Source organism: Solea solea, chromosome 12 (assembly GCF_958295425.1).
Source record: "Solea solea chromosome 12, fSolSol10.1, whole genome shotgun sequence".
In the NCBI taxonomy this organism is placed as follows: domain Eukaryota; kingdom Metazoa; phylum Chordata; class Actinopteri; order Pleuronectiformes; family Soleidae; genus Solea; species Solea solea.
The window spans coordinates 15,693,269-15,719,636 of record NC_081145.1 but is presented as its reverse complement, the minus strand read 5'-3'; the positions used below and the strand labels follow the sequence as shown (position 1 = coordinate 15,719,636).

The window sequence follows — 26,368 nt, the reverse complement described above, 5'->3', positions numbered from 1 at the left end:
TATGTTTACGCAACAGCATCACTGGCACAGTCTCTGACATTAGATCTGCAGTGTGTTAAAAGCTGCCATTAAAGCTGCCTCATGATATATTTTTAATTTAAACTCTCTAAATTGACCGTGACTGTGAACGTGGATGATAGTTTGTCTCTATGCGGTCCTGTGATGGACTGACGACCTGTCCAAGGTCTACCCTGCCGAATAAAGAGGTAGAAGATGGATGAATAATAGCAAGCAGATGATTCAAGCAAAGCAAGAATCATCTGCTCAGAAGCCAACTCATCAACATGCAAATACTATCCACAGTTTACTTTTCAAAAATAGAACAGAACCACTTTGGAAAACGCTGTAAAACGTTCTACAACATATCTGAGTGGTGCCTAGGAACATGATATAGGGTTGACAGTAAAGGCAAGATGATCTTGCAGTGCTGTCACACAAGCTGAGGTCAGGAGTGAGTTCATCAGTCATGAGGAACATGCTCTGAAAAGCTTCCCCCACATCCTCAGGTCACCTGATTTCATGCCACACACATGAATGCACGGACACACACATACACAAGAGAACTCTGCTTCTGAATAGGTGTCTAACGACCTTGTGCAATCACATGAACTGCTGATAACTATATTGTAAAGGGTAACTAAACCCCCCCCCCCCCCAACCTTGTGATGCAAATTTTTGAAAAAAATGCCAAGTAGTGGGCTGAGAGCGGAGCGAGGGAGAGTGGGGAACACAGTTCAATACACATTTTAGTTAGTGGAGAGCAGACTTTCACAGGAGAGAATAACGTTATTACCAGCTTAAAAAGACATTTTAATACAAAATAGATTTTTTTTTTAAATATTCCATTAAACATGTACTATATTTAGCTAAAAAGAACAACCCCCTTACCTTTGTAATGTAAGGAGGTTGTGCCTTTTCACGATGAGGCACAGGCTTTGCAGCAGAAGGAGGTTGTTAAAAGTGTTGTGTTACAAGTTATCTATAAATCTGTCCAACAACGGTCGTGTAGCGGTTCTGTTGTTACAGAGGAACTTTAAGAGCTTCGGTCCCTACAGCAACTGAGCAATGTGTGACTGTGTCCCTGAGCTGCTACACACTGACTCGTTTTAAATCCCTCTGTGTAGGAACGTGTCTAAAAGCCTCAAATGTAAACACGATATAAATTGTCTTCTGCAGTGCTGACAGATATTATGTGCCCGTCTTGTAGAAAGCCTTGTGGAGGATATCCTGTAAAGCCTCAGTGGACGTAAATGTTTGTGCCAGAAAACAGAATATCATCTTACAGTAACATCTCCACTGCGCTTCTCTATTTCAGACGGAGGAAATGGAGAATTGAAATGGGGGTTTTTTACAGAAAACAACATGCAGATGATGGTGTTGGCTACAATTCACTAGTGTCTGGTCAGAGGTTTTCATAGTTTTTTCCAATTAGCTTATATGCAGTTTTGACTGTTCACAGAATAGCAAATATGGATCAGTCCTTATATTTATTCAGTTTGAAACACCCTAACAACCATTGGTAGACTTATTCCCAGAGGATTAATCACTGACTTTGTTTAGAAATGGATGTGGGATTCCACTTTAAAAAGTTCAATTTAGGAAATGGGATGGACGTAGCAGTTGTGATCCTTGACTCACTTAATTTGTTATGTCAGTTAACATTTCCCAAGAAGTGAATGTCTCAATTGCTCGTTTCAGGTTTACTTCAGTAGAACATGCGTGTTAGGACATATGAGTGGACAAAGTGTTGTGTCCAAAGGCGCCTGGTGGCAGGCGAAGATTTAAAACTTCTGGACCCAAAAACTGACATGGTGCCAGTCAAATTGGACATCTTATAACTTTACAATGGGAGTTTGTTTTGCAACCGGAAGACTACATTCATTTCTAAAACAAACATTAACTTCTAAAACAAAACACTTTTCTAACAGCATTTTACATTATCAGCATCATAACAGTCACTCGACTGTAAATAAACAAATACAGCCTATATACATGCTGCCACAGTTAAATGTGGATGTTCAGAGACTGTACTGGCTTCAGGTGCCTCTCTGTGGTCAAAACCAGATGATAGAGGTCATTTCATCAAATGTCAACTCTATCTTTCCTCCTAGAAAACACCTGGCTTGACAAGTCAGAGAGCTGTGAATCACTGTCTGAGACACAAGCAGCCAGACGTCCAAGTGCATTAAATTTGATTGATGCTGAATAAAAAAAAAGCCTTTTGCCACAGAGATTTGCAGCTTAATGTTGCTATTAAACATTTTTTGGTAGTGGCAGAATGAATTGTATTTCATATTATTGTCCTGGACGTTCTCTCTTTCGCTTCACTTTCTGGTTTTAATTTGCTGAAACTATCAGTGGGGTTGGCAGGGTACAGAAGGATTAACTATAAAGTTCTTATTAGAGAAGTGGAAAGTTCTTGAAGTACTGCTTGGTGTAACAGATTGCACCTGAATAAGTTCTGATTATTTCCCTTCTTGGACTTCACAAAAGAAAAAAAGGAAAAAAAAAAAGACTAAAATAAAAAAAATCGAACTTTTCTGAAAGCAGCAAAGGAATGGCTTTGAGCCAATGAGCCACAAATCATATTCGTTCTAAAGGATTTATTTTCTTCTTTTGAGAAGGTGAGGTCAGCGTGAGATACCGTCAGTTAATAATAAAGTCTCTGAGCTTGAACTCTACATTTTACTGTATGTTTCATTCTTTCCATTTATCTCTCCGCTCCTTGTCTTGATTTTAGGCTTTCATTCTTTGTTGTTGCATGAATGTCAGGGACGTTAAAACCTGCCATGGGATCATTGAATGATGGCCATTTACTTTTTCACTGCTCATAAGTCATTCTGCAGTCTCTATAACTCAACGGCCTGCTTTTTACTGACAAACTGAAATGGAAAAAATGAAGGAAGGAAGGAGTAGGGAGTATTTCCTGGTAGTATTTCAAGCAATGAAAACAACTAAGTGTCTGCCTCAGCTCGACTTTGGTGATGTCTACATGTATCTTTTTTTTGGTCATGTTTTATTTATTGAAAGTTTCCTTCATGAACATAAAAGAAAAGGCAATTAAAAAATAGCTATTCCAAAGTGATAATTCAAACATTCAGTTCCCTCACTCATAATAAAACATGACCTGCTACTTCCACCTGAAGACATGGAGATAGTTGCTAGTAAAGAAGAAAGGCTTGTACCATTCTAGAAATAATGTCACAAAGTATTAAATGTGTGCAATTTGGAATATGTGGGGATACCAGTCATTGTCTTCATTTCTTTTAACATTGTTTTCAAAGGTCTGGTTTTCGTCACTGAGTGCATTATGTTCCCTCTTTAAAATTAGAATATTTTCCTAGTCTGGTTTCTTGTCACATTCTTGTCAGGTGGCAAAGGCTCTCACAACACCTCCAGGACATCCACTGCAACACATTTCCTTTTCTCCTCCACTCTCCCCTTCTTGATTCTCATGTGCTGCTCACATGACTTTCTTTCTTTTCCTTTTCTTGGTGACTGGAGGGTGTGAGAAGACGGAGGAAACCCATTCTGGGGACAATGGGTCATCAGGTTTGGCACCTTTAACTTTTATGACGTATTATGTATATACGTATTATGTATATATATATATATATATATATATATATATATATATATATATCATGTTTATTGAATTTGGACACCACACATTAATCAACAAATCAGCAGAAAGTACCAATGCACATACACTGGATTTAGCACAACTGCCAAACTACATCAGTGGTCCTAAGGCAGGTAACATAAATCAATTACACAGCACTACATTAAGATATAATAATTTAACACAGTGATTACAAGAGCATCATAATTATTTTCACTTACTTTAAATTATAAGATGATTGCTGCAAAGACGATGGTTGTCATTCTTTGGTTGATTGGTTGACAACCCAGGCTTGTCTCAGTCTTTGATTAGCGCAACCGATGAAGCCTTTTGATTAAAAAAAAACAAAAAAAAAACACAGGAGTGTAACTTCACTGTGATGTCTGTGTTAGGCAGTCATATTTAGCCCTGCAGGAAGAGTTTCAAAGAAGTGTAACGTCACGTGAAAAACTTCTACTGCACTGGTGCCACTGTGTGGGGCATTAGCACTATGTGTTGTCTACTTATTGTTCTTGGTATGGCTGCCCGCCAGCCAGCACACCCTCGATGAACCTATTGAAAAACAGAAAGAGAAAAGAAAAGAAAGAAACGCAGACTCGTGTCTGCAACAGGTGGCGATAACAAGGCAACAATGATATACTGTAAAAACATTCATTAACATTATATATGTTCAATATCCACCAGGCTCAGCTGTATACCTGTCCAGGAGAAAATTAACCACACCACCATCTGTCTTTAAAGGTCCAGTAGAATGGTGTTATCTCATTTAAAATGTGAGTTTTGGAGGTCTACTTACAAATATTAGCTATAAAACCCTCATGGTTCCTGCAAACAAGCCTGAAAACCTCTCCTGTCATTTACGTAACTAGCAGGCACTTTTGAGATCCGCTTGGGAAAGCTCAGGAAAACAATAAAACCCAAGAAATTACACAGATACACACCCACAAGCAGCAATGTTAATTGGAGTTTCCGGTCTACTGCCTCTTTAAATTCTTATCTTTCTGCTGTATTTTACGCATCTCTAATGCAGACTCTCATTTTTCTTCTCCTTTTATGGTAATGTTTTTTGAAAGGGTAGTGAGATCTTTCAGGTTTGGTAATGTCAGGCATTTGCAGCTTGCTGTGTTTTGGCAACTCGGGTGTCAAACTGCAAAGAGCTGTGTTATTGGGTTGGTGGTGGTGAGTACAGCAATCAACATCAACATCAAACTAAAACATAAACAGTTTTCAGGCCACAATTGAAAACTTAATCCTTAATCTCTGATGGTAGAATGGTCATTTTATGTCTTATTTCTTACGTTACGTACTTTCACTTTCTTGAGGTATGTTGTTCACAAACTGACTGAAAAATGTGAGCAAAAATGTAACTTCCTTGATCTAATTACTGCTTGTTTTTCTGTAATTATCCCAGACCAAACCAAGATTGTAGGCTGTTGGTCGCTCTAAAAGGAAATCTCTGCACAAAAAACAATAACCTCGTTACTGGGAAGATGCACAAACTATGTATTTTATGGGAGCAATATTTATGCCTAACAGCGGTGACATTCACATGACTATGACAAGATTTATTTTAGCCAACAATGGCTTTTCAAAATAAGAGTACAGCAAATACCCATATAAATTAGTTTTGAAAGCTCCCCCCCTCATACCTCATTCAAAATTTATGTGGCCCTCCAGTTTCATCAGTCTCCATCAGTGTGACTGACAGTCACTCTCCCCACTGAGGCTTCAGAGTGAAGTATCATGATCAGTGACGGTGCTCTGAGGCTTTGTTGTTTACACACAGGCACGGATGAAAAGAGCAGATATACTGTTGAGAGCTGGTGAATATTTTATGTTACTGTCCTGTCTTCTGACAGTTTTCTCACCCGTTTCATCTTTAGAATATGTTTAACAAACAATAATGTCAGACCAAATAATTTATCAACCCTTTAAAGTAAGTAGTCCCGTTAATTACAATAACAGCTGTCAGGAATCATGGTCAAGATAGGAGCTCTACGTTCAGGTTACCTACTGTAATAAGTTTTAATTTATCAAAGTCTGTTGCATTTTTTTTCCCAAATAATATAATCAAATGTTGTTTACCCAAGATAAAATAAGATAAGATGAGAATATAAATTACTAAAAATCAACTATTGCTAACTGAGTAATTGCTACTTGCAGTCTTGTTGTACATCAGTAAAGACAAAATAAATTGGTATTTGAATAATATTTTGATTATGCTGTAATCCAAACATATTTTCAAAAATAAAATTTGTAATATGCTTGCAACTAATAGTTATTTTCATTATAAAAGTATACATTAATTATTACAACTTGTGGCTGCAGAAAACATTACATTTTCCCACATGTTTGAGGGGCTTCCAATCCAACCAAAAGTTTCAAATCAGATGAGATCAAATTAATAAATATATTAATAAATAATAAAATGCAGCAAATTTAAATGGGTGCCAGAGCACATTTGTAATTTTTCCATAGTTGACTGAAATAATTCTTTTATCAACATTTTTTGCAGATTTGTGGGTTTTTTGTCATTTTGTGTGGTTAATATAATTGTTGTCAGTCCCAAACAAAGTATAGTTTTCTCCTGAAATGGCACTCTAATTGGGATAAAAACAGGCGCAGAGTTCAGACAAAAGGAGAACAGCAGTGTGCTGTGTTGTTTTCTGTTCTGACAGCACACATGTTAGTAATTAAATGATGGCGGTGGAATATAAAAAGTAACGCCATCGCTGACCTGAGTCTTGGCAACGTGGAGACAGCTGCAAAAGTTCAAAGTTTGGGAAGAGTGATTCTGGGGGAGCGAGGGTATTTCAGTGTGATGCCAGAACCTATTTGTCTCCTGACTGATTAGATTGACATACACCTGATTCACAGAAAAGAAAATAAGGCAGAGGTACAACTCAAAACCTGTCAGAAAGACTTTATCAGTACTTCTGCAGCCGAAAAACTCAAAGCAGGAGAAGCTGACTTTGAGGTTTAAGTCCTTTCTCCAACAGAATCTCATAAAATCTACCCACTGAACAAAAATGTGTTTAAGGAATGCAATTTAAATGTATATTCCACGACAATGAAAACTAATTTGACTATGTGTAAATATGCATGAAATCGGACTTTGTAATTCCCTCCAGACGTATTTTGTGAGAAATGCTGCTGCTCCACTCAAAACGAGTGAGAGCCATAAAAACCAGTGTTTGTTTTCAGAGAAGGGAGAAAAAAAAATAATTATCCTAATAATTTTCAGATGGCTGAGCCATTTATGATTCAAGCCTGTAATTACTTATATTAACGGATATCTTATTGCATTCAGGATGGGTTTTACACAAGGGTGTAGTCTACGTGATACACAGGTTTGTGGAGGTATACGCTGTATATTTGTATATTTGCATGTGTATAGAGAAGTAGTTACATTCAATAAAATTCATCATGTGTTTTTTTAGGCAATTGCACTGGGGGTCTGGCAACCCATGCTGCTTTGAGTATGTGTAACTTTTAGTTGTGATGGGTTAGAATGGGCTGAACTCGAAATGCTTAAGCATAGCTCGCTCTATCACAGAACCAGGGTGGAATGAAGTGGAAGAAAGTGCATTCAACAGCCTGGTCCACAATCTACAGCAAGTTTAGAGGACAATGTGTCCACAGAAAAAGGTCAGCATATATATTACTGTAAAAGCTTGAGATTATATGTACTGGATATATCCACAGAAGGGGATGCTGTACTCAATGTCTGTGAATGAACATAGTATTTATAAAGTTTGTGGTATTTTTCTAATATCAGCGTACCTTCTCTATTGGTAAACCCAGACATGGCACAGTATTAAAATGTTCTTCCTCTGTGTCTAACCAGTGAAGCACTGTCACCCTTTGGTTCGTATACTGTGCATACTTGACAGTACACTCACTCCAGTAGACCACACTACACCACTGGTTTTACAGCTTTTCACCAAGCAACACCTTCAAGGTAATTAGGAGGATTCACTTCCCTGAAGGACAAAAGGTTCACTGACAGCCAGTCATCAGGGGATTAGCTAACAGAGAGCTGACGGTGTGTTTCATGAAGATTGTAGGCAGCAGCCTAATGTGATCAAAACAGAGTCAGTCATTTCATTCTGCATTCATTCACACCCATATTTTACTCTATAAATTTAACCCAAAACTAAAGCAAACCTGCATGTAAATGTCTACAAGTGGCATTAGAAATGAGCTGGCTGCATGCATCCTTTAACAGCATCCGTCCAAAGACCAGAGGACATGCAGTAACTTGCAGGGATTTGCACACTTCCCCATGTCTCCTCTGACCTCTATCCAGTGAGCATAAGCAGGGCCCCCGGAGAAAAGCTTGGCAACAACATTCACTCACTTTGTCGCCATGGGACCACACAGCATCAGCTGCAAGATACTAATTCATAGCTGAGCCATATCTTGCATACAGACCTAAATTAATTTCAAAACCTCTTCAAGTGCTTCACAATAGCACATTGGCAGATTCAAGTCGAGAATTTGTCCAGGACTTTGTGGTTGTGTGCGCCAAGTCATACATTTCTCAAGGTAAGCTTAGAAGCTCCAGCCATTTCTAGTGAAAGGAGTCGCCTCTGACAAACTCACCTATAGTTGTAGTATATGGTGGTCTCCAAATAAAAGAGAAATTAATCCTACACCTTAAGATACCTATTTTTAAGTGCTGAATATGTGGTTGTAGATGTTGTAGTATTATTGTAATATTAGTATTATTATTGTTTTATAAAAATTCAACATTTTGCATGCAAGATCCAATTTAACTGTAAGTCTGGGAACCACTGGGCATTGCATTAGTATGATCAAATAACAGTTATCCACACTACACTGTGAGTCCACTTCAAACCTGCGTACACCAGGTCAGAGAGGTGATTTATTTTACGCTACACCAACGTCCATATTGATAAATGACAATTGTTGCTGGGAAATTAGCATACACCCCCTTTTTTTTGGTGTACGCACATATGATAAATGAGGGCCAATGAGCCCAGCTGTGTGTAAGACCAGGAGGCCGTCATGAATTCATCACTGTACCTCAGCAATAGCCATTAACAAATTCTTTAGTCCGTACAAGGGGCGTGGTGAGGGGGGGTCACATCTGGAGGTGAAACTCCCACATTTGTCCAGCCACCACAAATTAAATAAACAGTTGGAAAACACATCTGTCTACCTGCTGTCTGATATACACTCACTATCGTAAATAAGACACAGTGTCTCCGCTTTGCATTCATTTCCCATGACCTTATTTTCCTGAGTACATTTCAAGCTGTGCAATATTTCATGAGTTGTTAGGGAAATGTGTTAAAAAAAAATACTATCTGACACTGTGGGTGAACACTCCATATAAAAATAGCAATACCTGCATGAATTTCAACACAATTTCATCTTTTCTGTGACAGATAAAATGATCTTTTATGGTGCTGGGATAGTTTTATGTTTATATTCACATTAATGGGTTTTGGTTCACATGAGGAACAAATGGAGGTGTAAATAAAGCGATTTAGAGGTGGTATCTCTATCAGTAGGTGTTTGTATTTATGTTACATTGGTCACAAAGTGAGAACAGCCCATAAAAAAACCCGGGCATTTCCAAACAGTAATTTCCTCCAACACTCTCCACAAACAGAAGCACCCACTTGATTGATGCATTATATTCCTCCTGGCTGAACATTATACAATCCACAGTTTTCACTCAACCTCCATGGCCCATGGATGTATTATAATAAATGGATTGAGCACCTACTCTTTTGGCTTGAAGCAAACCTTTTTCAGTGGCCACTCGTGGTACTGCAACAAAAAATGACTATTGCGGCCCAAAAATCAATTTTCCCATTGATCACAATAGTAAAAGAGACGCCTGTAAAACTGTTAACAGGACACATTGAGACAAGGACACAGGCATCTATAGATCTTTGTATTCTAAATTTTTAATCCATGGAGTTTCATTTATGTAAAACCTTCCTAAAGGCCATATGCAATGAAAAAACAATTTTTTTTTTTTTTTTTTTTTTTAAATGATCACAAAAAATGATTTGGTATTATTTTCTTGGACAATGATGTATAAAATCCCTGCGTTCTGTGACAGCAACGTTTGTGGACAATGAAACTCTTATTACCTATAAGTTGGATGATGTCAAATAAACATCATAATGAACAGCGCCAAATGGGATGTGCTCAATCCGGTTCTTATAATACATCGGTGACATGGCCTCCATGTCAGCCTGACACAAAACAGGCCTCATCAGTGCTTCTTCCTCCTACTGCATGTGACCATGTGTCCTGTAGCATCACCTGCCAACCAAGACAGCAGAAAACCCCCTGTATTCACCCGGGAAGCGGGCAAACTTTCAGCATCAAGATGACGTGACCATATGTCCATATCATCACTTTGCAAGTGGTGTGACATTCTGTCACATTTCCTGCTGTTTGTGTGTGTGTGTGTGTGAGAGAGAGAGAGACTCAGGACATTTGACAGTTTATCAGCATAATTGAGAAAGCTGTCAGTTTGGCCTTTACAGCACTTCTCACTGATGTGTGCAACCTGATTGATCTACTGCCCCTTGTGCATATTGACCCATGTATGCACCGCACTCAGGGGACACTGAGGCTCTCTGGCTTCCATGGCACATCAGGAATCAACAGAGCGGAGAGGAAAGGCAGAGTGTCACAGTTTCATCTTGCTCTGTACACACAGGCTGCGCTGACACTTTCAAGACGAAGTCACCTGTTAGAATTTTGCACTTGTTTCAAAATCGGTGATGTATTTGCTTGAAGTGAAGCCAGGTTTCCAAACATTTTTCATCAGTATAATTTTACAACTGAAAAGATTTTGTTTCTTTTAATTTAATTTAATTGTGATACATTATCACTTCATATACACTACCAGACATGAGGTCACACAGTCCCTGCAGTTCCTGTAGAGTCTGTCGTTCCTGTAGTGCCCTTTAGCAAATCTTCATGCACTACTTGTCCTGTACAACACAGTCAAAACAAAATATCACCTTCAAGTCATGTCATGATCAGTTGATTGATTTTGTTAAATTATAAGATTATTAACTATTTCATCTATGAGATTTGAGTGCAAACCTGCAAGAACTATTTTTATATTTTTATAATGTTTAAATAACTAGAACTGCAAAAAAAAGGCAACTGGCAAGTAGCATGTTGCATCATAAAAACATAAAGCATCTACTTCCAAATACTATTTTATAATGTATGTGTCTGGCAATGTCTTGGCTAATGCACTGTTGCAGATCAGAGAGCAAAAACATGGTTGCACAAGCATGGCATGCTGCACAAATGATTGTTTTAATGAGTAAATAATTTATTTCCATGAAGCTAATCAGTTAATGTTGCATTTATTTCCTTCCTTCTCTTAATGCATGGAATCTGCATTGGTATTCACAATATGGGGATGACATCACTTTGGTTTGTTCATATAGCTGTACAGTGCACATCTAAAATTAAATCTGTGGAGAGCGATGCTGGGTGAGAGAGAGAAAGAGAGAGAGAGGATTCAATAAATTAAGATAAAAAATACATAAAGGCATAAAAGCCTGTGTGGTTTCACTCATGAGGGCAGTTGAGTGGCAAACTAACAGGAAGTATTTTCCCTTCAGAGGAAACCAAATGTTGTTACTGTGAAAAACAGCTGACCTCGTGGCTTCTGTCGGGAAGGAATGCATGCAGAGGAGACAGACAGAGAGATAAACAGGAACTCATACAGTATAGAGGATCACCCTCACACACATACACACACACACGCTCTCTCTCTCCCCCTCCCTCTCTCACTCGCCCTCTTACTCTGTGTCGTTTCATCTCTCTCTCTCTCTTTTTCTCTCTCTGTCTCACTCACTCTCAGTTGCTGTGCTTAGACAGATGGGGATACACTGCCAAAGAGGACTTAGGGGCAAGGAGACTGTGTTTCTTTTCTTCTCCTGTGTCTTTTCTTTCTCTTCCGCCTGGCTTCCCTCACGAGCTGTTAATTCCATCCCTGGTCCTGAGGATGAGGAGGATCTATTGGTGAGGAAGACAAAACAAAGGAAGAGAGAACAAGGAGCAACAGGGTGGTGAATAATCCGCGAAGGAGTGAGTGAGAAGATCTTTTCTTTTTCTTTGGGCTCAAGTAAAAAGGTTAGTGAGGAAATGGCCAAAACAAATGTTATTGTTTGACCTGCTGTTCTTTACTTTTGTCATCTCTGACAATTCATTTCCTATTCAGTCCTTGTGAGGACTGGAATTAAATGTCTTCAGAGACCAATTTTCTTACAGTGGTACACTAAAATCTCAGTTTTATTTCAGATATATTTCATTCATATAATAGTCAGTCTCCAGGCTGCTGGTTTGGTCAGTTTTACTGTGGGTTAATATACTTTGTAATAAAACTGTATGATACCCAGGTGGAGTCTCTCTTTTGGCAAGGCAGCAGCGAGTGAGCTCCAGAAAAAGGCGAGGACAGCTCGCTCTCCTCTCCGCTCCGCAGCCGTCACTTTACACAGGAGGCAATTAAGCAAGATTGGCAGCCAGCACTGCTGGTAACTTGGAAACAGGCATGTGGGAGACGTATGGTGACACATGATGGTATTCAGGGGAGAGAGGAGCAGTAGAGAAAGGAGATTCCCTTTGTTTATTCACACAAAAGCCTGTTCCTGTGTGAAAACCTCTCTTCTCACCTGTGTGCCTGTGAAAACTTGCCCAAGGGCAGCAGCTGTGATGTGTTTTTTTTTTGGCTATTGAACGGCAGTGACCATTTCTCAAATGTGCATGTGTAAGTGTGTGTGCACAGGAAGTCTTTTTTCTTTGCCATGGTGGGTGCATCCAGTCTCTCTGATGTGAATTGGAGGTTGTTATACTCTTAGAGGAGCACCGTCCTTTAATCATTTGAGTACAGTAACTTATTCACACTTGAATCCAGCCACACAAGGGAAAAGCACGAAAAATATTGAAACGATGTAATATTGGAATATAATATTGAACTACCACCAAGCACCTTAAGGACTGTGCCTTTGCTCAGGCTGTATTTAATTGTCGTACGTGACCGCAGTTCCCCTTGAAACCAATCAATTCTTCTCTCAATTTGTCACAAAGACATTTTGTACTCATTTTTAACACGGATAAGATACGTGTGCCTGGAGACGCTGAGGTTGGCCTCTTGCTCCTGGCAACAGTGGCCTCTGTTTGGAGTGTAAACACAGGTGGAGGCATAGAAGGGTTATTATTCTGGACTGTGTGTGTTATGACACAAAAAGACGAGAGCTGTCATGAGCCTCAGCCTCACTGTTCATTTATTTCAGTGACAATGATGTTTTGATTTCTGTGCAGCAGGATGTGTTTACACAAGAACTGCTTAAGTGAACATTTACAAAAAAAAAAAAAAGAATCTTTCAGAAACATAGTGCAGTGTGCATCCTCACCTTGTGTTTAGTCTGGACTTTTACGTGTTTTTTGTCATGGCGTGACAAGCACCTCTACTTGAGCGGATGAATATAAGTGAGGTCAGGAACCATCAGTCATCAGCAGAGGGCTGTTTCCTGTGTCACCTTGTCTGAGACATGCACACACAGAGACAGCAGTGCCTCGCAGGGACAGTTATGGACAGTCCATCGGTGGCTCACTGACTTTTCCTGACTAAGAGGAATCGTTGACATTGAGAGGGAGTTAACGTTTGCTTGGTGCCCTCATTAATTGGTGCAGACAGCATGCACTGACACATTCCCTCCAGGTGCACACATGCATGCACATATAGCGAGCCCATCACACACACACACTCATACCAGGAGAGGCGGAGCAGGGAGAGGCATCGTGACCAGCGGCTTGGCACAGGCACTCAAGGTGAAACTTTTTGAATGAGCAGCCTTTCAATTCAGAGCAGATGATCAAACTGGTGTTCAAACTGCAGAGTCGCTGGCGGCAGCAGATGTGGACAGTCCTTTGGCAGGGAAAGTGTGTAGGTGCCTGAATCTTGAACATTAAAGTCAAAAGGAACATAGCTGAAAATAATACAACGCTGTCTGTTCATCGTCGTCCCGTGGCCGCATCACAGTCTGAACGAAACCGCACAGCATTTTCTGTTTAACTGCCATCACGAATCCAGCCATATGTCTTCACGAATTAGAGTGCAGACTGAGTAAGCTATATTTACGAGTGGGAACAAACAGAAACTGTGTTTTCAGAGTCTATCTTTGGCCATGGTGAGACTGAAGTGTGTCCCCAATTTATCACACAGGAACACAAGACAGATTTGACTCAAAGTGTAACCTTTTGGTTGCCATATACAGTATATCCGTGTATTTATACATTTGCTTTAAATAATACAGTAAACTGTGAACTATGCTAAACAGAATACTAAATAGATACCATTCTACTGATTTACATTTGCTTTGTTATAACAACACAGCCCCACAATGGATTTACCAATATCTGCTATTAATTTAAACTCAATTAACTTCCCACCCACTTAAATCTATATATACATATAGAAATTGCATAGAGAAATTAAATGTACAAACACACACATGGACAAAAACACACATGTTGCGGGTTTTCTTGAGGTACTGTAGACTGTGGTTTGGTTCATTTATGTTATATTGACCATAGTTGTAAATGCGTGCATGTACAGTTGTTTGTATCTGTATGTTGGTCCATTGATGGACTGTGACCTCTCCACCATGGATGTTGCCTCTCATCTGAAGTCAGCTGGGATCGGCTCCAGCTTCCCATGTGACCTGCACAGGATAGATGACGGATCGATGATGTTACCATGATGTGAATACTAGAATTTTCTTTCAGTAACAGTCTGAGTTTACCAGAGATTCCCCTCATAGTTACCCCAGACAGCCACTGGTGAACTACTTTGGCCAGAATTCAGAAAATAATTCATTGAGCAAAATCCTCATATGACCTAATCTCCAGGATACAGAATAAAAAGTATGAAAGGTCCTAATTATAGCACTGCACGCTCTTTGGATTATATTTCTTCAGCAGTATTTGAAAACAGGGATCAATTGCAATTCAAACATCCACCGAAAAGCCCTAAGTGCACCATGGCGTACCATGGCGTACCATGGCCTGCACATCTGAACATAACAAAGAATGTTATTTTACCTTCTAAGCAGACTGATCCCTCATCAGTCACAACCTCTGTTCTCCATTCATGTTGCCTCATTAGTACCTCAGTTTTGTAAACATCAGATGCCAGAGGCAGAAATCCTGCACTTTATACTTTATACCCATTATACTGTCAGCACTAATAACAGTGGCTCACTCCTGGTAACTTCATGCATCCCAACTCCACTGGGCATAACTGTAACAATTCTGACGGCAAAAGCCAGAAGAGTCATAAAAAAAAAAAAAACACGGCTGCACTTTTTAATCTTTGCTCACTTAAAGCTGAGAAAACAACCCATTTTGATGTTTTCATTGTGTCTAAATGTCACTAAGTCTCGGTGCGTTTATGTTCACCCTCCTCCTCAAACATGTGTATTTCCATTGCTTTGAGCTGTGTCTTTGTAAGGTGTTTTCAGTGTCTTCAGGAAACACATTGCCTCCTTGTGTGAAGCAACTGAAATGAGAGTAACAAGCGCTTAACATTCAGACACAGGTTCAGCCAGTAGCTGTTTTGAATATTAATGTGTTGTTTGCTCAGTATATATGTGAATCTCTGGTCAACAAAAAAGGGAAGACAAATTACATTGATTCATTCTTCTTTGAGGCTTTTTTTTTAGTATTGTAGAGATGTGTGCGCCTTATAGGCCCAACGTGTGCCATCAGATAAAAACTCATTTTCGGTCACACCAACAGACTGTTAAACTGATTTGTCTTGCAGTAGAAAGAGAGATGCACATGGGCAGAGTTTTTTTTTTTTTTTCCAACAAGCCACAGAGATCAAAACAACTTATGCAAGTTATATTTGTCACAAATTAGCCACTTTGCCTGCAGAGACACAGCTTTTGATTCCATCTATGATAATCTGACAAACAACAATAAGAAAATCCTGCTCTTTGGAGGCATCAGGTTTTATTCCTCGTGTTTCGACAGACAAGCAAAAAGCCCACACGGTACAGTGAGTACTGCACAGAGCTCCACTGCCAAAGACGTAAGAACTCATTTAAATGTATTTCAGAGTAAAAAGAAAAATGGGATTCAGATAAAATAAAGATAGAAAGGGAGAAAATACTTGAAACTCAAATTTGCGGTTGTTAATAGCAGCTTTTTCCACATATAATTGAGTGACCTCCCTTACTGAAGAGGAGAGCAGACTGAGCGACAGCTAAAAATGCAGTGGGAGTGGACGAAGGGTCAAATTCTGATGTCTGACACTGGCTGTTGATCAGAGAGCCTGAGGTGCAGTGGAGCCTCTGTCACTTTGACTCAGCCTTGCAATATACAAGAAAGGTTTTTATCACCAGACTTGAGGAGCATGTCGAGGTAAAAGCTTAAATGCATCTACAGTGTCAACAAGGAGTGGCAAGTGAAAGGACTGAAAGAACATGTGGGCGTGCAACCTCTGGATGAGAGTTCCAGGATGCTCACTTTAGTGAGCATCACTTTACAATCTTTTAGGTGACACAGAAAGCCTTTTCTGTCTGAAGATGACACATTGTGTGATGCGAGTTGAGCATTTTGTCAGCTTTTTGAGCATAGAAGTACTATTATTTTTACAACCAAAGGTTTCTGTTACACACGTTTTCAGCCACATTTCTTTCAGAAGGGCTGGCTTTTGAGTAGAGAACATTGCACCCACCAGGACAGTACAGTGTTTCTCTAACAACAAACCCTGGACTCCTTAAAAGTGTTTATGTCAGGAAACAAGGATTGAGCTGATGTGAAAGATCAGGGAGGGGAAGGACAGCTAGAGGAGAAAGATGATCAGCTGCAGCAGAATAGTAGTCCGGAGTCTGTAGATGCCTAAATCTCCAGACTCCTTCCATGCTTTTCCATTAGGGATAGTCCCTGGTACCTGGTGCTTTTTAGTACCTGGTATCTGGAAAAACAACGTGCCTGATGCCAAGCTAAGTAAAGTTGAGTAGAGGCGAGTAGTGCTGGAAGTGTGTAATGAAAAAGCGCCAAAAGAGTTAGATTCCCAGGCTATATGAGATCAGAGGTGGGCTAATGACCTGAAATTATTTTTGAATATAGGACAGAGATCTTTCTGATCTGGAGAAGCACTGTGGGGATCATGTTTTTATGACTTTCCAGTCCTTTCAACCCCATACAGCCAGCACTTCTGAAGGACAAACTGGAGAAAGCTGGAGAGCATGTCCACCTCACATCCTGGGTTGTGGGTTAGTTGACCAATCGTCCCCCGGTATGTGAGGACCCGGGATTGTGTGAACACTGCGGATTTCTCATTCCGCTCCTCCTCCTCCTGACACCTGTTGAATCTATCTGATGACTCTGACTGCAACAGTCAGCCTCATCACAGATGATGACAACAAGGGGTACAGAGAACAGATGCAGGACTGTGGACTCACTATGAGTCATTATGACTGTGTAGTGGCATCAGCCATCTTTTTTTGGAGTGTTCTGCTGGGGCATCTGAACAGCAGACAAGAGGAGGCTGAACAGACTGATTTAAAAAAAAAGAAAGAAAAAAAAGCCATCTCAGTCCTGAGATGCCCTCTTGACCCAGTGGAGGTGGTGCGAGAGAGGAGGATGATAGCCAACTATTATCTATGATGGACAACCTCACCCATCCCCCCTGCAGGACATCATCACAGCACTGGGCAGCACTGTCAGTGACAAACTGAACGTCCTAAATGTCAGAAGGAGTGGTATCGCTGCTGTTAGACTGTACAACAAGCACTGCTCTCAGTAGACCACAGGTTACATGTAACATTCATAGATGTGGAAATGCAGGTTTATTATTTATTGCCGTTACTGTCTTTGCTGCTGCGACACTGTGGGACTTATAAGGGATCTTATCTATTTTGTGTTTTACAGTTAACGATCATTGAATTATTCTGAATGAAATAGAACATCTCTCATTTCTTTTTGTCTCATTGATTTTAGCTAATTTTAGATCATTCACGGTTTAATATCTGCAAAGGTTATTCAAATCGTTGAACAGAAAAATAATTGGCAGCTACTTTAATAATTATGACAAAATACATAAAAATCTGTGCTCTCGGGCTCTGAAATGTAACGTAATTGACATTGCAGGCTTGTATGAGAGTGAAATAAATGTCCTTGAAATATGAAGAAACATTTGACAGACACTAACAAATGGGTTATTTAAAAAAAAAAAAAAACAGAACCAATTAGACAAAAGCAATCACGAATATTGCAGCCATAATGTTCAGATTTTATCTTAAATACAAATTCTAGGTCAGCTCAAACAACACATCTTCCAGTATTAGTTTAACATGGGCCTTATCTCATGGCAAATCTCTGACGTTTGTCATCCTCCTGCAAACAAAAACAAAACATTCATTCTGTTTTATCTTTTCAATAGTGCTGACTTTATTAATAAAACATAATACACAGTGATGCTGCTGTTGGTATAAGACAGGAGAAGCATGAACGTGGATGAATGCAATGCATCTTTGGGAGATTGAGCTCTTGTCTTAAGCCAGCTTCCACTGAGCCAGTGGCATTCCACAGTGAAATGACACAAACTCAATAATGCATATTACAGGGTAAGTCAACTGCTGTATACATGTATGTGTGTGAACAGAAAATAAGTGTATGTACTGTATGTTCTCACTGTGCTGACAGAGATAATAAATCCTCAGTCATTAAGGGGTGAAATGACTATGCATTTATTTTTATTCACCATATAATGTAATAGCTTACTATAATCCGTCTCATAATTCTCATAAGTAATCATTTAAATATACACAATAGTCGGGCCCATTTATTATCAGTGAATAACAGCAGGTAACTCCGCAATTTTAATAAAAACATACATCCCCCAGTCACAGAAATCGGCTCAGCAGAACCTTTTCAGGAGAAACTTCAGAGCGTTTAGCACCAAAGTTATAACATTAGAGCTCAGAGTTGAAGTCACTGGCATTCGGCGACCATTTGAGGCTATTTGAGGAAGTTATTATTCATCTACAATATATGCCAAACTTGCCAACTAATGTGAGTTCCCCGTCTCTGTGGGTGAAAAGCAGGACAATCTCATTAATGAGGTGCAATCCCATGATAACAGCCAGTCAACCATCATTTCTACTGCAGTAACAACAAATGGACCAGATCACAAATGCTTCCTTGCTTTTTTCTAATAGACCATATAAACACCATTATCTATGTGAAGCGGTTTGGAGTATTATGTGCCATCATTTGTTTTGTTGGCAGTTCATGGGGAGACCGTCTCTGACCAATGCCCTCTGTGACTTCTCTGACCTTAAGGTGTATGAGTGCCTTCCAGGTCTCCATAGTGTATCTGTCATGGCTATTTCAGGGCTAAGTTGCGTTAAATCTCTTAAGACAGATTTATTCAGGGTGGGTTATCTTAGGGTGAGCTCACACGTCTCTCTACTTTCACTCAGCTACTTTTGGATTAGAGATAATTGTAAAAGTGGATTAAAAGGCGTAACTACTGATGTTTTCAGACAGTGTGGGTCGACATGAGCAACGCTGTATTTAATCAGAGACAGTCATTTAGTAAGATTCTGAACGTAATGAGGTAAATCTTGAGATAATTGTTGAATATTACTGAACTTGCACCCATTCAACTGCTTGTTGGAGCTACAGAGTGAAACTTTTGGTGATTTTTGTTGCTGATATTCTGCCTCGGCTTTGTCTTCATGAACAGAAATTAATTTAACAAAGTTTGCATGACGTGAAAAAGTTTCCCTTGACAGTTGGATGGAAACTGTATAGTAATACTGTCAGACCTGAGTAATGGAGTGTTTGTGTGAATACAATAATTGATTTCTAACACCTTTCCTGAATGCTTCTTTGTGTTTTCAGTCATACTCCAGCAACCTATTTGCAACCTTGAGAAAGCATCAGTCAGCACTTGTGCATTATACAGATAGAGTCATGTGAAGCTGATAGGCTTAATCAGTATAGTGTGAATTCATTTGATAATGGTTTGCATGCAACAGAAATTCTTTTTTATTTCTAAAGTTCCACTCATACGTCTGCCAAATCAGAATTGGCATAAACAAGATTAAAGCAAGCCTTGTATCAGTGGTTCAGGCTGGCGGTGGTGGTTCAATGGTATGGGGGATATTTTCTTGGCACACTTTGGGTCTTTTAGTACCAAATGAGCATCTTTTAAACACCGCAGCCAACATGAGTACTGTCGCAGACCATGTCCATTCCTTTACAACCACAGAATACCCTTGTTCTGATGGCTACTTGCAGCAGGATGACATGTCGTGTAACAAAGCTCAGATCATCTCACACTGGTTTCTTGAACATGAGAACTCAAATGGCCTCCACAGTCTCAAGCCAAAAGAGCACCTATGGAACATGGTCAAACAAATCACATATTGATGAATCTATGCCATGAGGGCAAAATGGGGTCCAGCCATAATAAAGTAGCCACTTTACCCATTTTTATACATCTACTGAAGTGTTACCTGCTGTTTCTGTGATCTGTGTGACTGCAGTATATTAACACGGGTCATGGAGAAAACAACAACGATTAAAAATCTACTGGGACATGATTTGCAGCTTTTGTTCATAAATCACTGTCCAGGGTTGTGATTTAATATTTCTTCATTTTTCTATTTTCCCACTGGGCTATTTGTCTGAGAGTAGGAGCTATTTTAAATTCAGGGTCAAGCAGATGATGACAGGGAACTTGTCCAAGAGAAACCTTTGAAGCCAAAGAGAGGAGTGTTAAAGCAAATCATAACAAACACTGCTTGCTTTTGTTAAGGATACACTGTCATATCTGTCTGCATCACAGACAAAACAGTCTGCTGTATACGTCTTCCAACCCCCCCCCCCCCCCCAGTCGTCAAAACGATTCATGTTGCTCTTCATCCTTCACAGCCACACTAAAGAAAACTAAATTGAGGTGCCAAAGTGCAGGTGTGTTGACTCACAAATCCTCCATAGAATTCCTGGAAGGTTTAAGACAAAATTGTGAAAAGTATCCATCAGAATTTCTCAAAGCCTAGTGTGATATCGTCTGTCTGAGCAGCAGTCTAATGTAATTTAACAGTGACATTTTGTCAAAGTGTTGTTTCCAAGCTCAAGAATAAAAGTTAAAAGTAAAAAAAAAAAGAAAAACGTTAATAAAAATATGATACTGCAGTATATTTAAACCAGCTCTTGTTCTGTAGATTTGCATTTTATTAGATGGGACTCCCAGCTGACTTTGAGAGCTTGATTATGTAACAAAATCAACATATCAGTCTCCAGTAGCTGCATTATTAGCTGCCTCTCCCTCACTGAAGAATGTGCACTGTTATGTATTCATCTGCTCATGAATATACTTGCATTCTACCAAGCGACTATAGGATACAAATATCTCTGGTGTTTAAAAAGAAATCAGATCATTTTTTTCTTCCATCATCTCCGCAGTTTTGATATTAGATGCTTATTCAACATTGAGGCTTGAGCTGTGTTGTGAAGTGAAATAAGCAGTACTGAGATCTGTTAGGAACCAGAACCAGTGTTGTGATGAGATTTATATCCAGATGGATTTTCAGCCTTCTGCTAAAATATCAACTAAATGTTTTGTATCTTTTGAAAAATTTGATCAAGGAATATGAAGATTCTTCTTTTCTTGGGATTTTTAAGAACTGGCTAGAAATCTTCAGTATTGATCAGTACAGTGCAGATTTAGCAATTTAGTAATGATATCAATACATAATTATAATGTATGTGATGACTAAGCTTCAGCTATACACAATTATAATCTGTGTGATATTAAAATGTGTTAGCTTTAACTTTAGCAAATCCTGCAGAAAACCTGGCGGGGGTACCTTGTTGTTTTGTTTCCTTCAGCATTTGGGATCCAATTTGGTGATAAATTAAGGGTGTGAGACAAATTGAAGGAGGAGACAGCGATTTCCATCAAAATGACAGCTCTCAGCAGGTACAAACACAGCAAGCCTGCAGCAGATCAACTTTGATTACAGCGCCGCTCTCATCTCCTGCTTATATTAAGCTAACAAACCACTATGAAGCCAACGGTAGAAACAGACCACCCATTCAGCGACTGTAGGTGTCTGCACTGCACAACAGCTCAGCCTGTTCTGCTGCCATGTTGGCCAAACGCTCCACAACAAGCTCTATGGCAACCGTGCAGTACTATTCATGCACAGGCTTCTTCTTCTTTCTTTTTTTTAGGTCGAGTACTCACTGCATTCACCATATTGTGTGTGCTAATTTTTAGATGTTACAATCTTCCCTCTATTTTGGTTGAGGTAAACATCCCAGGCAATATCAAGCCACGAGAGCAAAGCCTGCTGCTATCGCTACTGCGTCTGCGCTTTATTTAGAATATTGGATCAGGAAAATTTATTCAGGTGACTGATCATATGCATGAAAGCAGATGCTCTATTCATCAGTCAGATTTATGTTAAGCTCTGCTGCTTTCAGTGATACAAATACACACATTTAATAGCAGTTATTAGTAGTGGTGACCCGCATTTACTGACTATGAGGATAATTGACCTTCTAACATTAAACTTAAGATATATTTGAATAACCTTCAATATGGAGCTACTTAACTTTGTCTTGACACAGCAGGTCCTGTGTTATTGGAAAAATGTTCTTTCTAAAAGCTTTCAGGTCAATACATTTCCATTTAATGTCTCTTGGACTTCATTTCCCCCTTTAACTTTTGTCAATACTCAATACAACAATTCAAACCATTACATTGCATCGCATGTCGCGGCCTTTGAAGCGGGAGTCTGGGGTTATATCTGGCACTGAAGGTCCATGATGGATGTTTTTGGTGAAGCCAAAAGAGATAAATCTAATGCCAAAGAGAGTTTAGGCAGTTTATTTTTTTTATTTTTTTTTATTATGTTTAGCCGTTGTATCAGGAGAGAACGTTTGTGTCTTTGTTTGTTTGGTGGCTCATTCAACAAGCTCATTTGCAGGACAATGTGTGTAGTCATGTGTGCCAGATATGAAGGACTCTGATTGTTGTTGTTCTTAGTCCGAGGCTCCTGTGATGCATGGCTGGGTTAAGTGTATAGAAAGACTCTGGTTACTGATTTATGCAAATATGATATGATACTTACTTGGACATCAAACCAGAAACTACCACTCATAATGAAACCAAAGCACTCACTCACTTTTGATTGAGGGCGTAATTTACAGCTGCTGAGCTTTTAACCTTATATTTCTGTGATTTCATCAGTTAATTTCAGACTGAACTTGACAACTTGGTAAACAGCAGATTGAAAATAATGTGGAACTGGAGGCATTCTGAATTATCACTGATCACCGTGATTTGTAAAAACTGAAACTACTAAGTGTTAGTAGAAAACATTGAACAAATGACATGACTGAAATTAACTTGACCTCTAACACTGTGGTTGATTCAGTTTCAGGTTACAGTTTTTAGTGTTGTGATATTGTGACATGACCAACCATTAGCCACCTCCTATTGCCTCATGCCTTCAGTTGCCTGAACTACTCTGACTCTCCCAACACGGGCTCATATCCTAATGGAACACAGTAGGGTTTTTTGAGTGAAACTGTAATGTCATCAAAAGTTAATGAGACCCAATTTATTATGATGACAGTCAAAATAAGCGTCAGTTAGGAACAGGGCTCATTTCAGCAGAACACTCATCAGTGTTTGGATGCCAGGCCATCAGCAGACCAGACATGAGATGCAGTCATTAGTTAGTGTGCACTCATCCCTCGTACAAAGTGGGAATCTCATCTCTGAACTGTACCAATTTTGGATGCTCGTGGACCAATGGGATGGATAATACACATTAACATGGATTAAGAATGTGTGTGTGAAACAACAAGGTATGTACATGTGAATTTGGTTAAGCCAAAAACGTAATAATGAGGCAAAGAAGGAGCATTGACGTACAGCAAGATGTGTATCACCAACATGAGTCTGGGTGCAGAAAGGAAATGGAACTAATAGGGGATGATTGATGTCGTGAGGGAGGAGATGATGCATTTTTTCTCTAATTGAGGTTATGATTTGGCGTTATACAAATACAACTGAATTGAGTTGAATGTTACTCTTGTAGTCATTAGGGAAATTATAACATTAGTACACATTAGACTGATTGATTCACAGTAACATTTCCTCAAACCCTGAAAAGTATGAGAGCCCAAGAACAAAAGAAAAATGTGTTTTGTACATTGTGAATCTTCAGATGGAATAAAAAAAAAAACCCTCATGGCACACAGTGCCAGTGCAGTGCAAGGGAAAATCAGTGGCTTAAAATAATAAATCCATAAAATAAATACAAATAATAAAATGTTCTATAGATTAATCAATAGAAAAAAGTAATTATTGGCAGCCCTAGGTTGTAGTGTGCACTAACACAAAACAACTAATCTATATCAGGCTAATTAACATTTGCAACATTGATGTGAGCCAGTTCCAGTTTTCACACCACTAGAAGAGATTACTATACTTACTATACATATATGTATATATATATATATATATATATATATATACATATATAGACAGGAAAAAGAAAAACGATTGTATCAGATACAGTGCTCCGCAGTCTTCAATTCTCACATCAACGTCAAGCACAGAATCCAAGACTCTTGTCCACTTCAACTTGTCAAAAACTAATCGCATCTACACCAATCACATAAATGGCCTGTGTGGTGACAAGAGTGAATTATCAATGACAGGGGTAATAAAAGGTTTTGTGACTCTTCTGAAAACGAAGTTCAGCTGCACATAGAGAATGTCTTTCCTGGCCTAAAAGCCTCCATGATTAAAAAGACATAGCAGCCCAAAAATACATAAATTATGATTTTTTTTTTAGAAAGCATAAAAACAAGCCATAGTCTCTGAAGTGAAAGCCTGAACAAAAAAAGGGGGACTTGGTCCAGAATGTTCATGAGACTGTCCCAGCCTATCACTGTGCATAAACCCAAAAAATCTCCCACTACACTTTCCTTCATCAAAGCTGTGACAGATTTGGGTCTCCTGCTGTGCTGTGGTAGAAAGTGTGCTGTTGGATTCATAGTGGTTGCTGCAGTAATTGGTCACTAAGTATTTTTCTCCACTTATGGGCAACAACAGTGAGGAACATGTAGGCAAATAAACAAGCTGTGTGTTCTTTTAGTAACCCGAGGGAGTGTCTTTTTTTAAGATATTTTTTAGATATTCTGAGAGTGCTAGCACTGAGCTGACATAGTCTTAATGTATATTTTATTTTGATCTCAGTCCTAAACAGCACATAACTAGAGTCTCCATCTGTGTTAACATGCATGCAGCCAGGCAGTGTGTTCTATTTTCAGTCTCAGGGAGCAAAGCGCTGTGTGTGTGCACGTCTGTATATTTACAGTACATGTTCTGCTTCATTGCCGCCAGGCTCATTGCACAAAACCTTCACACTAACTTCCTCTTTGCAAACAACTCCAACGCTGTGATGGAGTGAACTTTGCCCCTTTATGGCCTTTGTAGCACAGGGAGTAATGTGACGATGATGTTCCTTCATGTGGTAATGTGAGAGGACGAAATAATGTCCCGAGTAAGAGACTACAGCTGTAGAAAAGAAGAGCAGTCATCTTGTGTTTGGATTTTAGAGGATGGGAATCCCTCACCGCACTGCACATGTTGTCATCTGACGGTACACTGAAGCTCTCACCAGAAGTAAAAAGAGTGGAAAAAAAATACATAAAATGCCACTCTAACAAGTCTCCTGGGTACTCGGCTGCCTGAATTTCTGAAGCGGGAACAGCTTTTCTGATCTAAAATGCTTTAAAGACTCCAGAAGAAAAAGCCTGCTGTGCGCCACATATATATTATGTCCATGTGATCCATGGTAACGTTTAGTGTAGTGGTCTGATCGTGTGAACCCATCAGCCTGTGCTGTTACATAAAAAAACATGGCAACGAGCAGGAACTGGAACAGGTACAACAACAGTGACAAACATAGCAACTGAACTAAATGGGATTCTCCAACGTGTTTGCCATTTCAGTTTTCTTCCAATACTCTAATACTGTTTATCCCCATAAGTGTACAAAATAAAACCTGGCCTCACATGAGTGCGTACCATATTTATAACCAGGTAGAAGCTGCATCTGACATAATGCACAAAATTAATATATATTCTCTTTGGATCATAGGTCCAAGTAAGTGTCAGTCTGTTGACTCAGGAAGAATCTCATTACTCTTCTAAGTCTCAGGTCTGATAACGATTGTGGACATAGGAGGGTTTCAAAGAAAAAGAAACCTGTCTAACATTCTAACATGTTTTGATGGTGGGAGGAAAGTGGAGAGCCCGGAGGAAACCCAATCAAACCCAGCACCTTCCTGCTGTGAGGCAACAGTGCTAACCACTACTAACCACTGTGCCACCCTGCCGCCAATGTAATGTAAGAATATGAGTGAGCTGTGGAGAAAACTGACAGTCAGACTGAGAAAAACTAAGAACAACATGAGAAGATGTGCTTTCTGTAAAGGTGTAACACCTTTAACATCCTCGTGGGTTATTTATGTTGGCGTAATTCCTTCTTTAACTCCAGTGCTGCGTTGAATATGTTACTCTTTATTGTGAATTGATCAAAACAGTTGTTTTACCCTTTGGTATTTTAAAGATATAAGAACAAACACAATCTGGAGCAGGTTCTGGATATCAGTCTGTGAGAAT

The 26,368-nt window shown here is 39.4% G+C and overlaps 1 protein-coding gene and 1 long non-coding RNA gene across 5 annotated transcripts in view; one reads left to right on the top strand and one right to left on the bottom strand.

Annotated features, from left to right (window-relative positions):
* Nucleotides 1-11,008: 11,008 nt before the first annotated feature.
* The window catches only part of LOC131470209 (uncharacterized), a 35,873-nt gene continuing 20,513 nt past the window's right edge, over nt 11,009-26,368 (bottom strand). The window contains exon 3 of one of the 2 annotated variants that reach the window (XR_009241872.1): nt 11,009-11,653. This is a non-coding gene — a long non-coding RNA (uncharacterized LOC131470209). Of the gene's footprint in view, nt 11,654-13,416; nt 14,362-26,368 lie in introns of those variants that run through there. The other variant, XR_009241871.1, reaches the window with a different exon arrangement.
* The window catches only part of shisal1b (shisa like 1b), a 29,633-nt gene continuing 14,804 nt past the window's right edge, over nt 11,540-26,368 (top strand). The window contains exon 1 of one of the 3 annotated variants that reach the window (XM_058645873.1): nt 11,540-11,725. The gene's annotated coding sequence lies outside the window, so the exon portion shown is untranslated. Of the gene's footprint in view, nt 11,771-26,368 lie in introns of all 3 variants that reach the window. The other 2 variants (XM_058645874.1, XM_058645875.1) reach the window with 2 other exon arrangements.